At 31.4% G+C, this 18731-nt stretch overlaps 1 protein-coding gene across 1 annotated transcript in view; it reads right to left on the minus strand.

Moving 5' to 3' along the window:
- Nucleotides 1-18731, minus strand: part of LOC118192491 (putative nuclear transport factor 2) — a 108285-nt gene that overhangs the window by 66289 nt on the left and 23265 nt on the right. The window lies entirely within an intron of this gene.

Genomic DNA, 18731 nt, shown 5'->3' on the forward strand with positions numbered 1-18731 from the left:
ATAAACATTTAACTCACATAACTAACTAATCACTTGAAAAAGTTCATAATTTTACTTTTTCTTTACTGCTTTCAGAATTCTTTTATATCATTTGTTCATTGCGTATAAAGTCCATAAAATTGATTTCATCGTATCATTTTGAAAAGCGCAGGAAACGTTTCAGCCACCAATAAAGCCATGACATAAAAACTAGAAATTACTCACGAGAACACTAATTATGTTGCTTACACCAATGATCTCAAACTGGTGGCCAGTGGTCCACAGGCGTCCTCTGAAGAAATTTCATGCGGCTAATTTCCATATGATTAAAAATGAATGTGAGTAAACAACCAGAAAATCTAAAAATGGAACTATTTTATTTACACTGAGATATAGATCTTATTCAGATACTTGAAGATACAGACCTAATTAACTTTTTTCATATTCGTGAAAAGATTCCCAGTTATAAATTCTCATTTATAAAGTTCTGCAGAAATAATAATTGCTTTGTTTGAGAGTATATTTATATGTTAACAGTCTTGTTTTTCTGCAGTTGGATATTAATAAGTCTAAAAAAGAACAAGATTGACCAATGGGCATCTACAAATCATGATGAGTGTGTGTGTGTGTGATTATGGTAAAGCCTCGAGGGCTATCTGCCTAAGGGGAGGGATGCCTTCGTGGAGGACTTTCTTAGGGAAACTGGATCGTATACGCGTTACACAATGGGAAAACCACGAAAATGCCCATGCAGACAGCCCGTTCGCGGGACTCAAACCTCGAACCGAACTACCAGTGTTCAACGACTTTACAGCTCGGCCGCTGGTGGGCCCACAACTCATGATGAAGATAGTTTCTAATAATTTCTTTTTGCTACGGTTACAAACTTCAGCAAAACTTAAATATCATGAAGTGTTCTAACGGACAGTTGTAAGAAATAAAGAAGTTTATAATTATTTACACATTTTTTTTTTCTGTCCGAGTCAAAGAAAAATTTAATAAAGAAAGGAACATGTCGTTATTTATCCTCAAGTTTTGCCCCAGTTGGAAAGCTTCCATAATTTGTTTATTTTTAGCTTAAGACAAAAGTTATTTACTTATTTAGTGAATTAATCAACACTTTTGAATTATTTCAAATAAATATCAGTCTGAAAATTTTAGATTTAGTGATATATTTGAATTATAGAGTGTATCTATCAACAATTTCATGCAGACATCAACCTCTTATTTAACTAAAAAACTGTATTTTGATAAACGTAAATAAATACATTACAAAGTCCGAAATCTGGACGTCCATTATCCGGGCCTCAAAACCCCAACAACGTTTTGGTTGTAGGCCTTTACAAGCATGCCCAGTTGATTCCCCCCCCCCTCAACGCATAATAAAACATCTGGAGAGTCCCGATTCTTAATTTCACTTCCGACACTAAATAAAATACCTTGTTATTCAAGAAACAATCATTTTAGTGCAATTTTGTACAATCAGTAAATTGACTCCGTTGCTGCATATCAGCTTTGGCACACATCTCAAACCGAAACATTCCACACAGATACATCGTTAATCTGACGCCAACCTGGCAAATCATTATTTATTGTACTTTCCTTTCATCACCGCATGTTTATCAAAACATGACAACTTGAGTAATAACTCATGTAGCGATGCCTAAACAATTTTTTTATGTTAGTAATTGAATAATAAAGGAGTACGATACCTTTTATGTTGATATTAGGCTTGGTGATGATTACAGATTTAAGTTAAATGCACTAAAAAATGTTGACGAGGAAAAATTTACCAAAAATTTCTTTCCATATGCTAAAACTAGATTTTGTTGATGATACTTATAGACCCAAAGATTACATTTAGGGCTATTTGAATTAAGAATAACTGATTTGTTATTCACATAAACCCAGAACCAGGACCAGGGCTCGTATGGTCGCATCGAATCGCAGAATTTAGGACCCAGACTGCATCAAGCGGTTAGATATCTAGCGCTGGCCCTCACTAAGGCTTAAGTATACAGTGGGAATGTATTTATTCAGAACTCTGATAAGCCTTAAGCATGTCCAAGAAATAAACATAAATTTAATAAATAACTAAACTAATATAATTCAGGCTTAATTGTCTCAGTGAGCGATAGAAGCAAGATAAAATTTAACGGAACAACTTGTTGTTAGTCACCAAGCTCATGATGCACAGCCAAATATGTATAGTGAAGGATAGCTAAATCTGATGATGATAGCCGCTAATTTTAATGGTTTTCAGATATCGCTAAACAAAGGTGAAATTTTCCAATTAACAAATTTTGTAAAGAAATGTGGAGAAGCGGTAATAAATGAAGGTGATATAAAAGAAGTGTTTCATAGTGATAACAATGCTTCTCAATCATCAATCAATTAATGAATGGTAAAATCTGTAGTATAGTTCTAAATCCAGAAAATACCGCTACCGAAAGTGAAGAAAGTGACAGAGACGTTACTGAAAACGGGAAAATTTCGATTGCCTTGTCGGAATTCTCGACACAGCAGTTACAAGACTTCAACAACGTAACTAAACAATAGATTATGTCTGTCTACAGAATTAAAGAGAAAGTATTAGCACAAAAAACAAAGCAACTTAAACAACTTACATTGAAAGAAATGTTTAATAAGGTAAACAAATAAATATTAAGTTGTTCTTTTTTTTCCTTTTTTTGTAAAATTTGATACCCTTTAGATCATAAATACTTCATTATTTCGTAGATCACAGTTAAATATTTTTAATGTTACAATTTTTACATGCCATCTTACTAGATTTAAGCTGATGATCTAATATCCGGAATCGCCGAAGTTCCGATGCGTCCGGATTTTGGACTTTGTACTGTAAAAAACTTTCATATGCATCTTTGGGAAGGGGGATTTGGTCCATCAGCTACTTTCAGATAATGCATTAGGCCTGCATGCAGTCTGAATTTGAGACCACTGGCTTACACTAAGAATTTGAATAAGTATACATTGTTTTGAATATATACATTATTTTGAATTCTTAAATGTCCAACAGAATTTTCTGCCCACAAATAAATTCCATAAGCTTTCTGGTGAAAAATCTATTTTCCCATATCATATCATTATACGTTGTACTTAAATTCTAGATTTTTAATTTAATATATTTCTCACGTGAAAATATATTGTGAGCAATATTTAGGTTTCATTAGCATTATGAAATTATGGAAATAACTTAAAGCATAAACTAAAGTTACAGTTTCATGTTTTTAAAATTTCATGATTATTGATGTCTACAGCATGTGAATAGCTCAGATATTAATGTATTATCACACTTAGGAGATCCGAAGTTTCTTATGTCCCTGAAACTTTTAATCAATTTTTAGAACTTGGCCTAGAACTCTTAGATTCAATACCTTAAAACTAACTAATTTCAATTTTGTGGGGCAGTTCACTCGTTAGGGGTCTTCGTTCGGAATCTGCATAGTTTTTAACAGTGATTAATGATTTGCTTGCATTATTATTTACAATGAATATTTTGCTTCTTGGCTTTTGATCCTAAGTCAAGAGGTTTGATTCTAAGGCCCATATCACACATGCATTTTTTCACATAAACAACTGTTTTGGACAATTTTTCTGTCTGGTTTACTATTGAAAGGAAGACTCGCGATTTTTTCCTTCCTTTCGGAAAAAAATTGCAAGTTTTCATTTTCAACCAATCAGCTATCAGCTTGTTTGTAATGGAGAACCAGTTTTCCCTGTGTTAATCCCAGAGAGATCTTTAGTGATTGGCTGTTGTGACAAAGCAGAAAATTTGTTCCAAACAGTTGTTATTCCGAAACAAAACGATGTGTGATAGCAGCCTTACATGATGGTTATAATCAAACCGTATATATACTCTGTCACAAAAAAATATATGCACCCAGAAGAAATCAAGCCACAATTATGAAACTCAGCAGAGATGTAGTCTGGGAAGAGATATGAAAATGATTTCAATTGAGATAAGGGTAAGCGTGCTATGCGCATATGAGATGCACAGCTGGGAGAGTTTAAAAGCATGATTGCTCACACCATAGTGCTATTTAAATGAATCTGTCGAATTGGATGGACGTACTGTGACTAGAGATGCCTTTGAGACATAACCAGCAGCAGTAAAAACAGTTGTCAGACTTTGATAAGGAAAGTATAGTATGCCTCAGAGAAGCAGATTGATTGAACAGGTATATAGGCTGCCACCTTGATTGGAGCAATATGATAGTTGCTCAGTTTTAGCGACAAAGGATCATGGAAGACATAATCTACCGTTGCGGAGGGTCAGGGCGTCTCAGAAATGCAAATGAGCACGAGGATCGCACAATCATAAGAGCGGCCACGTCTGCACCAACAACATCGCTAGCATGGATTTGACGCCCTTTACCACCTTCCAGGCATCTGGTGGTATCAAGGGAAACTATTCGGAGATGATTGGCCGAAGCTGGTATACGCTGCTGATGTCCTTTAAAACGCCTATCACTGACTCCATATCACAGGCAGTGTTGACTAGACTTTTGCCAAACTCAGGCAAGCTGGAATATGACCAACTGGAGGCATGTGATCTTCAACAATGAATCCTGATTGTCTCAGTGCTGATGACCAGTGCACACGTGCATGGAGGGGGCCAGGTCAGTGGTCCAATCCGACATTTGTTGTTGAGCAGCATATGGCGATTACACAAGGTGTGACAGAGAGGAAAGGGATTTAGTAGGACACATGATCACCTCTAGTTGTCCTTCAAGGCTATGATGGCTTGCAGTTACGTGGAGGATATTTTAACAATAGTTGTACTGACTATGCTATCAAATCGCCCATGTGTCATTTATCAACAAAATAATGCTCATCGACATACTGGCCGACTCTCCCAACAGTGTCTTCAAGGATATGACACAGGCCTGCCAGGTCACCAGACCAATAGAACACATTTGGGACCCGCTTGAAAGGCAACTGCAGCCGTCCTTGGAATATTGGTGAATTAACTGCCCAGTTGCAAAGATTATGGCGTGATCTTCTGCAGGAGGTCATAGGTTAACTACTTGATTCGATGCCATGCCATGTTTTGGCTTGTATTATCAGGTTCTGTGTTCCTCCTTACTTGCTTAGGGAACATTACTGTCCTGACTCGGAACAGGGAGCTTACTAAAGCCATGTTCAATAAATTTGGGAAGTAGACAATACACACAGGAAGGGTATACGAAACCCTTTATTTTTTCTCTCTTTACAACGATTTCCGGACTTCGGAATACAGAGACCAACCACTTGTGGTCTGAACGTAAGAATATAAAAATATTAACTAAACTCTAACTAAACTAACTTTGGATTAATCAAACAAGTGCCTAACTCCAAGATTGGCCGTATATTAACAAAAAGCCGTATGTAGTACCGAGAACTGCTAACACTACGATACGTTTAAAATTATGAAGAGGATTAAACCTCTGGCCTGGAAGGCAACCAGCAACCGAGTAAAACTGCTAATGCAAGCGGCCTGCTTCTACTAACTCCTTCCTCTCTCTTGCTTGGCAAAAAGCCACAACTTAAGTACTTGGCGTTCGCCAGACAAATTTTGCAAAAATAAGTTAAAGCTTTTAATTCTGGCCGGAAGTAGAAAATAAGAAGTGATAGTAAAGATTTAAAATAAAATAAACGTTAGTAAAACTTAGGATCCTTACAGTATGGCTGCCAGAGTTGGCTATACCACTTTCAGCTTTGTAAACTATTTCATGCCATAACTTCTTAATAAAGCAATCTTTTGTTCTGAATTTGTAATCATTTATCTCCTCGTACATTACATACATGTTACGTTTCGTGATATTAGTTCATTTTCTTCTGGGTGGAAGTACTTTTTTGTGATAGAGTATTTTATTCTGAATAGACAACCAATGACTATTTAAACTACCTGAAAAGACTAAGACTATTTAAACTACCCGAAATAATTGATTAAGATACTATTTCAGATGCAAAACACACCCAATAAACTCGAACAAAGTTGGGAGTGAAAAACAGGGAAAGTTCTTAAAATTGTATGTTTATAAATGCAAATAACCTTACAAAACATTTTCTTCTGGGACCAATATGACAGCTCATTAAAATGCTCATGTTGCTAATGTTGATTCTGATCTACAGCATATTGCATGATGCACTTTGTTGCTACTTTCTCAAAGAATTTCAAACAAAAAGCACAAGAGTACCTTAATATACTGAATTAAACAATTCAGGTGCATTTTAAAATAATGATGAAAATCAAGTATCAACTCAACATTAATGGAAAAAGTAATTTAAAGTAAAAATAAGTAAGTGAAGTAAAGTAATTTAAAATATGGAAAAGTTGATTTTAAGTAGTCTCTTAATAAATTCATTGTCAGAAAATGAGAGAAAATTCAGCAACATTGGCAAACTTAAATCTATAAACATTATTGAAAAGCTTGGAATGTCTCGAATTCAGCAGCTGTATCATAAATTCACCAAACGTATGAAGTAAACAGCAAGAGAAGTATACATATACATATTCATCTCGGAGTGAAGTTGAACTCTTGAAAGATGAAACTTATTACGAGATCGATATTTTACTTCCAGTTACTTTAAAGAAGATGATCACCTCATTTTACTCGGGGGAGGGGAAGAACTGAGAATTAACAATAATGTGAATTTTAATATAACTCAGATGTAAAACACATTCACACAAGAAAGCCATGACCAGGCATGCCACTAAAAAAAAATTAAAGATACATATAATAGTACGAAGACAACACAAAAAGCAGTGTAAAGTGTTTTATTAGGCAAAAATGTTAACAGTGCAACAACTGGTAGATATAGAATATTGTACGGTGTTCAAAATTCTGACCATTCACAGTGATGCATATCTGACACCGATGTCGCATGCTTTGCCACACATTTTCAAAAACACTTCAAGATTTATAGATATTAGCAGCAACATTGGCTATTCTCAGTCCAAGATCTATGACAGAAGCAACAGGACACCGATTACTTCTTTACCCAGATAAAGGCTAAATGTGTGTAATTACTATGCTATGCAAGTGTATCAGTTAGGAAGAAAGGGAACGTTGAACGTCACTTCAAAAAAGTTTACGCAGTGGCGTAGCTAGGGTGGGGCAAGGGGGGACGTTTGTCCCCGGGCGCGTAATGGCAGACCGCACATTGAGTTGAACAGTGTTAAGGCCCGTTTCCACTACTGCGTATGCGTTGCGGTGCGTATGCGTTTCTCCAATCAGCGAGCGAATTCACTTTGATTGACATCTGCAATCCGGTCGGTGTGCGGTGACGGATGACATACGGATGGAGTTCAACAATGTTCAACTTCTATCCGTATGTCTGCGGTTGCGTTGGGGTCACGTGGCGAAAAAGGAGCAATCAGGTGCAGTGACTAAAAATTAATGGCGCAGAAGTAGCGATGAACGCTCGCTAATAGGGAAAGAATGTTTTGCTAAAAAATACTTATTTCTGAATTAACATTATAGCGAGAAATCTGCGTGCTGAAAATGACAGCAATCAGCTGAATTTAGTTTAAAATGATAAGAAAAACAAGATAACTGCAACTACAGTACTTGTTCATTCAAGAAAATCAGCGGCAAAAATTATCATTCCAAGTCCATGAAATAGCAAAATTTGTTCTGATAATCATTTTTTAGTTCTGCATACTCATTTAGCTTTAATGAAAATGAATGTCTGACTATATCAAACTGCTATAGCAAATTAGATATGATTAAAAGATTTGCTATTTTTTTCTTTTGAAACAGGTAAAAACTAAAAACGTTAATTATAAATTAAATTTGATAGCCTTTTAAATACTCCAGTTCATTGAAGAGTATGTTAAATTTGTATTTCCCTTTATAAATATATCTTTTTGGATAACATATATTTGTAAGCACATGAAATATATTTTTAGCAGCCCGTTTAACTTCAATCGGAACGCCACTTTAAAAGATAATGATTTTTCCAAAAAATGTACTAGAAGCTGAAGAACAAACTCTGGTGAATTTTTCAGACAATAGCAAAGTGAAATAGGACCAAAAAACTTAAGTTTTAAGAATTGATTTACTTGATGATGTATATAACCCAAAATATGCATGCGACTTACGTGTAACCCTAGCTTAGTGGTAAAGCTGATGGTAACGATGTCCACTTTTTGGAGTCGTGAGTTCGAATCCCATACGCTTTTTGCACCATGTCTGCAACTTTCTTACCTTTTTATTCCAATTTGATCTATATTCGTGTTTTATAATTTATTTCTATTATTATATGCATTAAATATATTGTTTTATTTATGCTCTTATTTATTTAAATTTTTCCCGCAAAAAAGTTTGAAAATTATATAATACTAATTTAAAGCATATCCTGTACATATATATTTGAATTTAACAAACATTCTCTATTCGTAAAAAGCAAATTTAAGGTTAATTAAATTTAAATGAAATTTAATGCAAACAAAGAAATGATTAATTATTGCTGTGCAAGTATCAAAATCCATGAATAAATATATAATTCCAAAAATTTATTAATCCTTAAAAAATTTATAAAAATGCATAAGTGAATAATGGGATAGATTATTAATCCTAAAAAAATTATAAAAATGCATAAGTGAATAATAGGATAGATTATTAATCCTAAAAAAATTATAAAAATGCATAAATGAATAATAGGATAGATTTAATCCTAAAAAACTTATAAAAATGCATAACTGAATAATAGGATAAATAAATTTTTGGAATTATATATTTATTCATGGATTTTGATACTTGCACTTGATTTACATATGCTCTCAGAATTTAAATGATATTGTATATTAGTTCGCAGCAATAATTAATCCTTTATTTGTTTGCATTAAATTTTATTTAAATTTAATTAACTTTTAATTTTTACGAATAGAAAATGTTCGTTAAATTCAAATTTCATTCCTTGCAGCAATGGCGCAAGAGAATTATTTAAATTTAATTTATTTTGAAACCCTGCAGATATATATATATATATTTTCGTTTCACTTTTATGTGAATGTATATACATGTGCTCAGACTTTGGGATGTTTACGACTCTAAACTTTCATTCCAATTAACATGAGACAGTATTAATGCCCTAAACATTTTTTTAACAAAAAATTACTATAATAATTGTTTTTAAATTCAGTCCTCTCCTGCAGAAGCGCAGGAATTAATTAATTAAATATTTCCATTTTCTTTACCTAATGTGTGTATATATAAAGAGAAAAATCTTATTTTTATAACTTCTTGTATAAAAAGAGATATGAATTAAAAATGTTTAAATTAAAAATAATATTTTATGGATTATGTATAAAATATAACTGCCCATAGTGCATTTTAAAACAAACGAGATTTCTAATAAATTATCCAGCTATGACCCTGAAGTCAGCGGTATACAAGCATAGCAAATTTTGCTTAAATATTGTGAACCTTTCCTTACAGTTGCTCTGTACTTTTAAAGTACCAACTATTTTTTAATCCCTTTAACTTTTTTATTTTATGTTATTTATTTGTTTACTTTTTCACTAACAGTACATTTTAGTTTTAATAATATATATATTATTTCATAATATTTAAGGCTTCTAGAAACACAAATTTTTTTTTTTTTTAAATTTAGTTCAGCTTCTATGGAATTCGTGATGTTCATAATATGCATTATAACCTTACTTATCTAAAATTCCATATCAAATCCAAAACAAACAATACTCGCTTAAGCGGGAAAAATTCAGATGTTCAGCGTCGTAACTTGCGAATTGCTTGCGCCAAAATATTACAGTGACACCTAGCGGCGGAAAATGAAAATATTTTACGCATACGCAGCAGTGGAAACGCTTGTACGGATGCCGTAGGCGTGTCTTCAATTGACGCAACGCGTTCGTACGCAGTAGTGGAAACGAGCCTTTAAGCGAATTTCGCTTACTGCGCATGCTTGATGGTGTACCTTTGGCACGGGAAGAAATATTGGCGACTAAAATCAACCCTACGCTAGCTCATTCGTGATCTCCATGGCTGTCGAGTGATGTGTACAACTGTAATGTTGTGGAACTTTGTTTATTAGTTATCTTAACGTTCATACCCATTGCACTTGCTTATTTTTCTAATATATGTTTCATTTTAATTTGTCTAACAGTGCATTTAATAACTGTTACCATATATTGTGCTTAATAATTCGTTATTTAGATGTAATTTGTTTACATGTTGTAATTCTCAGTAATGTAAACTGGATTTTCCCGCTTAGTTTGTAAATGTATATTCGTGCTTTTATTTCTTATTTAAAAGAATTAAATAAACAGCATTAAGGAATTGTAAAATTTCTTCAATGTTATTTGCAAACACTTGCTATATTTTTCACGTATGTCCGTGTTTCTTTGCGTATGTACGAATGTAACGTATGGCAAATTCTGAATTGTTTTTATTCCTTAAAAGTGTAACTAATATATCCTGAATTTCAGTCTTTTTCTGAGCGAAAATTCGTACAGTTCCAAAGTGAAGTGCAGAATTTCATAAGTATAACATCTTACATTTTGAATGCAAACACTGCTTCACATTATTTCGTAATAATTATTTACATCTCCTCCATCTATGCCTGTATCAATTTTTTCATCGGGTTATTTATCAATAATTCCTGGTAGAATTAGAAATATATTATTAGAAAAAGATTTTCCTGTATCATCTGCAAGGAACAGAAATTTAAAGCAATGAATTATTGGGATGAATTTTAGCCAGCATTTGAAGTTATTTAGATTTCTGTTGCATTAAAGATTATTTAAAAGCTGCATAGATATATTATTTTGAAATGCAAACATTTTAAGTGCATAAATTAAAAGTATTTAAAAGGTAGCTATTGTCATTGATGATAGATTAATTGACTTGTCAAGGGAAACAAACCAAGACTTCAGTACATAAACAATATATTTTTTATTCTGGGGGGGGGTGAACATTGTTATTAATGGTGATATAATCAAATAAATAACAAAGAATCTGCAAATGAAACGTATTTTACCATTTCTTTGAATTTAGATATTTTTCCGAATATTCCAAGCATTTAAAAGAAATATATTTTACATATTTTGTAACTGTGAATGTATTTGTAGTTCCGGAAGTTCTGAATATCTGCAGAAACACATATTTCGGTCTATGACTTAGCTGGCTTAGTTAAGTTAAGAAATAAATTTTTCTTTAATATTAACAAATGATTATATATTAATAAGAAATTGGTACATTTGTAATTCCCCCCAAAAATTCTTTAAGAGTGGCAAATACGTACATAAATTTGATTCCCCCCCCCCCAGTATGTGTGACAAGTACGTTCCATTAGACTTCATGATTATTTTGTAACAGCTCTACTTATTGCCAAAAATGGGTCTTTATGCATATATATATGTATAATGCATACAACATACATGCAAAGTTATGATAGCTGTTAATATATCATAATTGACTAAACACTACGAATACTGTTTCTCTTTCAAGACATGTACTCTCAAATGTTTTCATAACAACTTCTGTATTTATTTAGGAAAAATTCTACTGATAAAATACTACACACAGAAATATTTTTAAAATGGTATTTAAGAATGCTGTTGATTTTTCAGAGACACAGTAACAATTTAACTGGTTATAACCTTAACAGAGCAGAGATGTCAAACAGAAAAAGAAATGCTCAAATGCCAAATTAAAATATTTGATCATAAAACAAATGCAATTACAGTTAACTTATTTTCCAACTTGAAGATTGATTATCAAGTATAAGTTAATGTTTAATAAAAGAATTTCATGAAAACAACCTAAATTTGAAGTACAATGAAAATAGTAGATTTTATTTTACCAAAATAGCTTAGTATGTAATGAATAAAAGAATTTCATGAAAACAACCTAAATTTGAAGTACTATGAAAATAGTAGATTTTATTTTACCAAAATAGCTTAGTATGTAATGAAAATTTGTCAATGTATTCTTTATGTTTATTTATGGGAAATTAACAGAATGTAACCTATGTTATGAATATAAAGGTAATTTTTATTTTTAACTCTCGCTAATTAAATATAAAACAGTTACAAAAGTCTGAATATTTGGTGTAAAATTCGATTTTTCATTATTAAGATTAAATGCCTTTTCCACCGATTACTTTTCTTGATTTAATAAATCTCCTTTTGGTCTTTCTTACACCTTATACGAGTTTCACCCACTTTGGTAATATATACTGTGTGAGAACTCTGGAAAACTTAAGCGACTTCTCGTTATGTTTTGGAAATTACAACAGAGGTTTGGAATAGGTGTAAAGAAACCCTTTTATAGACTCGGACAAATTAACAGAGTGCACAGCTTGTTCATACAGAATCAGCCAGCATTTATGGCATAAATCAAAAGTAACGAAATGAATTCACCTCATTTGAATACACTCAAAATTAGCATTCTGGCAGGAAAATGGAAAGGAAGAAAGAAAAGCTAATTATCATAAAATAGCTGGTTAATGAAAATAAATGAGAACTCTACAACCTCAATTCACTATTTTAATTTAGCCATTTTCATTTTTATGCAGCCTTTATATCGAAGTATGCATTTGTTTTGGTGTCAATAAACTTAATTCTTTCATTTTTTACCCAATTACATAACATCACATGCAACAGCTGTAAATATGAAAAACACATGCATATATCCAGCAGCATGTTAATTTCTTTTGAATATATGGTGTCTGTCATCTACAAAAGAAAACTGTAAATTTAAAATATAAGATGTGAACATAGGTCTCCTGTTGGATAATATAAGAAAGTCACACTTTCTGGTATTACTATTATTTTTTATTATTTGTAGGACCTTAGGTCCTACAAATAATAAAAAATAATAATTAAAAATTAAACATTGTGTAGAAAGTAAAAAGCATAACACATAAACTTGTTGAAAAATTAACATGTATATCACTTTGCCCGAGTGTTATGGTCAGAATCCCATTCTGTATAATAATATATGCATTTGACATTATTAGGTATTGCTAATTAAATTAACATTTAAATACTTCAATGAAATATTAAGAAAATGAGAAAAATTATGAACACTACTTACTATATGATATGAATTTTTTAAAAGTGAGCTAATTAATAAACAAAGAGCAAAATATATAGTTCCATATTCCTTATGCTGAAGTCTACTTCATGCTTATTATATCATCATTAGTTATGAGGGCAGAACATTTGTGGTCTTCACATTGCAAAATCATGAGGAACATTTTAATAATATAGGAAAATTTCATATAATGGCTAGTAGCTGAACTGAATGAAATGAGTATTTTAAATTCACTAGAAATTTAGGGTCGTGTAATGTTTAAATATTTCAAGTTTTGGAAGAAACTATTTAAAATTTCTTGTTTTTTGGGGGTGGGTTGCTTTAACTGCTTTTGGGCTACAGATTTCAGCCATATAATCTCATAAATAGGATATAAAGATTAATTTTTTAACCCAGGCAGATTATATTTCTTCATATGAAATTATTGTTCAAAATTTATTCACTGCCTTACTTATTCATTACACACAATATATTCATATACTAATTAATCATATATTAATACAATATTCAAATACTAATAATTAAATCCTTAAAAAATGTTCCTCTATTAAAAGGAAAAACATTTTAAAATGTCCAATTGAGCAGTATTTATTTTACCTCAAAATATGTCACTATTGTATTATTTTTCAAATTCGTTATTAATACGTGAATTAAGTAAACTCAAGTTATTAATACATGATCATTATGTACTAAGTTATTAATACATGAATTAAGAATTGAGGATTAGTGATATGGGATGTTTCGAATGTTCAGGGTTTTATGGAAAAGTACTACTGAATGGTAAAAAGGTTTATTAAAATTCAAATACAGTAATTCAATGATGTAATATACACATATAATTAATATGCACAACAAACGATTAGTATGAAATGCATGACAGAGCAAGAATGAAAACATACATGAATTTACAATAACATAAGTTGCAAAATAAACAGGATACAGGAAAACTCGCATACATTTACAATAATATGAAACAATTAAGTATTATGAGTAATAATATTAGTCAGATTTTTCTTTATAGTTAAATCTTCATTTTCATTGCTCTTTTAATATCTTTTGTTGGTGGTTGGCCTGCACGCATTCTTTAAGCGATAATCTCTGTGGCACTTCATCAAACCCTAAATTGTTGAAACAAACATTATCAAATGCTAACTTGTAATGACATTAATACATGCATCATAACAAATACACAATGAATATTAAGAAAATGTTAATGTACCAATATTTCTTGTTTCAGTAGTATCAATTATTGAAATATCATAAAAGAGGAATTAGACATTTTTGATTAAACATTCAATTATACATCTATCAGTTTCAGTGTTATAGTGTGGCACCAGGGTAACTATGCGAGACACACTAATCCCCTCGAAGATTTCTGATTTACAAAATAATTTTGGCAGTAACTTGTAAAGGCTAAATAATATTATCAAAAAGATACAATTCTTAAGTAATTACGTATATTTTGCAGAAATACTTTGGAACTGTTTGAGCTGGTATTCGTGAGAATCCTTGAGTAATTTTTTGAATGCAGAATAGTTTAACTGAGAAACAACAGAATGCAGCCAAATGATATCCCTAAGTATTATTTCATTTCACTTTCTAATGCATGCATAATAGCATTAATTAAGAATTTAATAAAAACATTAAAAATAATTACATGAAGCAAGATCTCTAAAATTTCAAAATTGCATATAAAAATCTAGTTTAATATCTGCAATACATTTTTAACTCATCATATTTTCATAAATTTAACTTTACAATCTAAGACTAATTACAATAAAGCATACTTTATGACACAAGAATATGAACTTCCAAATAATGTGTATCATTTAGTCTGAAATTAAAAACTATGCTAGGAAACATTCTGGAAAACCATATTTAATATGTTTTAAACTATTTTACTTTCCTAGATAATCTCATCAAAATTATTAAATATTCATCAATCTTTTGATCGTCAGTTTCTGTTACCTGCCAGTGAGGTAGAATGTATTCACCAAGACACAAAGAATATGTATTATATACATGTAAAATATAGAAAATACAGTGGCTTTGCTCTGCGCGAGCATGCAACCTATAATTAACTTACTGCAGTTTCAGGATCTTATCCTAGACCAGTACTTTCGAGAACATTCTGGCATGTTATATAACCGCTAGTACACATACTGAATACGTGCCATTTTTCGTCAGACTGCTTTCTTCTACCGCTGCTACAAGACCTTGCAGCTGCTCCTCCCATCTTGTTCTTTCCTTTGTTAAAGCAGATATGACATAAAGTCTAAATTTAACCTTACTTAGTTTAAATCAATATTGAATATATAATTTTGAGAATTTCATCTTAAAGGCAAAATGATCTGCTGAGAGAATTGAATAAAGACGTGGGATCTAAAAAGCTAAATCCTTCTTTGTCGTCATTTTGCAGTATTTTTCATTTTTGTCATTTTGCGTCATTTGCATTTTAATGTACTGAACTGTAAAGCTCCAGGTATACAAAACATTTCAAGACACTCGATATTTATTCTGTTGCAGAAGCAAACTGTTTATTTTCAATATATATAATAATAAGCAAAGATGATACGTGACAAATCTTTCAGTTCTATAATTTTTATATCTAATATTCAGTGCACTATTATGCTAATAAGCAATCTTTATTCTCAAATCCTTGCATTATATGTTGGTGATTATGGGTGGTCTATTATTCATCTGTTTTCTTATCCATCATGGCGACTACACTAAGTCAAAGCTCAAATGTATGCCTGTCTCGTGTAATTTTAAAGAAATATTTGAAGGAAAGATAGGTTAAATTACATAATAATTATACATACTTTGCCTGTGTGTTTACAGTCAGACATAATATTCAACAACTAATATGCTTGAAAATGCCCAAGTGGGATTTGAATGGCTTCAATAACATATACTGGAAAATTAAATAAAAGTATTATAAAAATATTGTGCCCATTTGGATGGCTTAAATAATAGTTGTGTAATAAAAGAACATTTTAGGTTTGATATTAACTAATTAAATTTTTTTTTTTATTTTATCTCTTTGACCTTTAAAATGAAGAGGTAATGTTTCTAGTTGATATTATGTGAAAACCTGAAAAGCAAACAAAAACTACACTAAATCTAAAAATGTTTCCAAAGTTCACACATCTGCAAGAAACTAATAAGGTCAACAATGCCTGATTAACCGAATTTGTTGGCAGATGATGATTCAAATCTGAATATAGAAGACATGTAAACAGTATAAAAGCATATCAAATTTATATCAGTGTACGAGTCATCATATGTGTGAATGAGTGCGTACTATAAATTAAGTACAAGTCTTACTCTGAACTATTTAGTATGCTTATACACTAATTTTTGCATTTTCTTAATTCATATTTTTAATTAGCATTATTACAAAATTAAATAATATCTGTAATAATTGTAACTGAAACAATTGTATTTGAAATTTCACCTCTTTCATAATAACCACAATTGCCTAGTACATATTCATTAGCAAAGCATACAATTAAGTGCTTCACAGTATTATTAACAGTAAGGATGCTATCACACGTCAGTTTGTTTCGGAAGAATAACTGTTTGGCACAATTTTTCTGCTTTGTCACAACAGCCAATTATCATAGATCACTTTGGGGTTAACATGGGAAACTGGTTCCCCATTACAAACAAGCTGATAGCTGATTGATTGAAAATGAACAATTTGCAATTTTTTTAGAAAGGAAAGAAAACGTTGCATATCTTTCTTTCAATAGTAAACCAAGCAGAAAAATTGTCCGAAACAAGTTGTTCATGTGAAACAAATGCCGTGTGATAAGGGTCTCAGACATCATTACTTACATCTAACATTTCACTTCCAGAAACAAGAGTCAAAATTTTTCAGCTGCCATTCACTGTGCCAATGCCTGAAATTAAAAATATCATTTTATAAAAATCTTTAAAAGGATGATTCAAGTATTGAAAAATCTTAGATCATAACTTCGTCATACACACAAAATATATCATTTTTTATACCAATAAAATAATATGTTGTTCAGTGCTGAATGAATTATTTAACAATAGGAGAGGGTCAATGGTTGTGAAATCACATCATAATAATAAGAGAATTTATAAAAAATGAAATAAGGGGTTTTATTTAAATTTTATTATTTAGTTAAGAATAATTATCCTACTAACTTTAATTCATATATTCAACTCTGAAACACACTTTCTACAACTTATCTTTGGCTACTATAGTCTGCGTAGTCAGCTTGACAGATACAGTCAGCAAATGATGATTGACAGTCATAATTGTTATCTTGTCTTCCTGGTACATGTGCAGTACACGTACATGTTTTCCTACAACTTGCATGATTGCATACATACTTTTACACAGCAGAAATATACAATTTTATGAAGAACTAATTTGCAATAATATATAGCATACATGAAAACAATCCAAGCATACTTTATATTAAAGTGCAATGTTATGTAATCATTGATGAAAATTACATACATCAAAATATACTTTATTGTTGACTTTACTATTACTTTAGGATTATTAAAAATCATCATCAATTCCTACATGCTGTACAATCATCTGCCTTTTAAAAATAGAACTTGTTACATTTAATATTTCAACAGGTTTTTCTATTCAATAGATATTTGATAATATAAGGAGTTAAGTAAATTTGAGCTAATTATATTTTATTTTTACCAATTCTTTACAGTTATACCACAATTCATTACATTACGAGTTCATTACATTATTTTATATTAACTTCAACCAAAACATTTCAGCACATTTTGAGATAAAAGACTCAAGTACCTTGCATCAGTTTTAGCTGTAATAAAATTACGCTAATAACTTTCTTCTTGAAGTTTCTCGAAAATGATGTTTCTTTTCGAAAAAATTAAAACAGTAAGGAAACAAATTTCTTAAAACATCTTTCTTAATGCTACATTATATAGAAATTTAGGAAATGTTAAAAAATGTTAATGAACTGTATATGTGTTAAAATACAATATATCACATATTGCACATATAACATATCAAATTTACTGAAATGGGAAAATATATACATACCTGAAAGCAATCTCGCAATAGCATTTGGTTTGAAGCTCGCGCTATCCACTGGAGCATCTGCATTTACACTGACTTCCTTTACCCATTTTGTGCACTCTTCAATCGAATTTAAACTTGATCATATCGTTCAACTTTCCAGTTGTTGGAGCAGTACAGGAAAAAAATCTAATTTTACACAGTAATTACTTTACATTGCACATATACTCTACGAAGACTTAAACGCCGGATTTGTTTACAATCAGATGGCGGTACATCTACCACATACCATATTTATCCTCTTTTCAAATCGCGCCAACATAATAATTACGCCAAATTTGTTTCTGGGCATGCGCAGTATGCGACATTCGTTTAACACTGTTCAACTCAATATGCGGTCTGCCATTACGCTCCCCGGGCGCAGCATCCAAGGGGCGCCAAATTGATGCCACGAAATTTTTTAATGAAATGTTTTCCATTCTTGGCATACAGAAAGGGGCGCAAATTCTTCAGTTGTCCTCGGGCGCTGGAAACTCTAGCTATGCCCCTGGCAGAGATTGAAAAGGATTCCCATTGAATTCTACTCTGAGGAGAGAAAAGGTAAGGCAGCTAAAATCTAAATTTAATGCTCAACAATGAACTTT

The sequence above is a fragment of the Stegodyphus dumicola genome, chromosome X1 (genome assembly GCF_044657685.1).
Source record: "Stegodyphus dumicola isolate Sdum_Otavi_A_Nest chromosome X1, ASM4465768v1".
NCBI lineage: Eukaryota > Metazoa > Arthropoda > Arachnida > Araneae > Eresidae > Stegodyphus > Stegodyphus dumicola.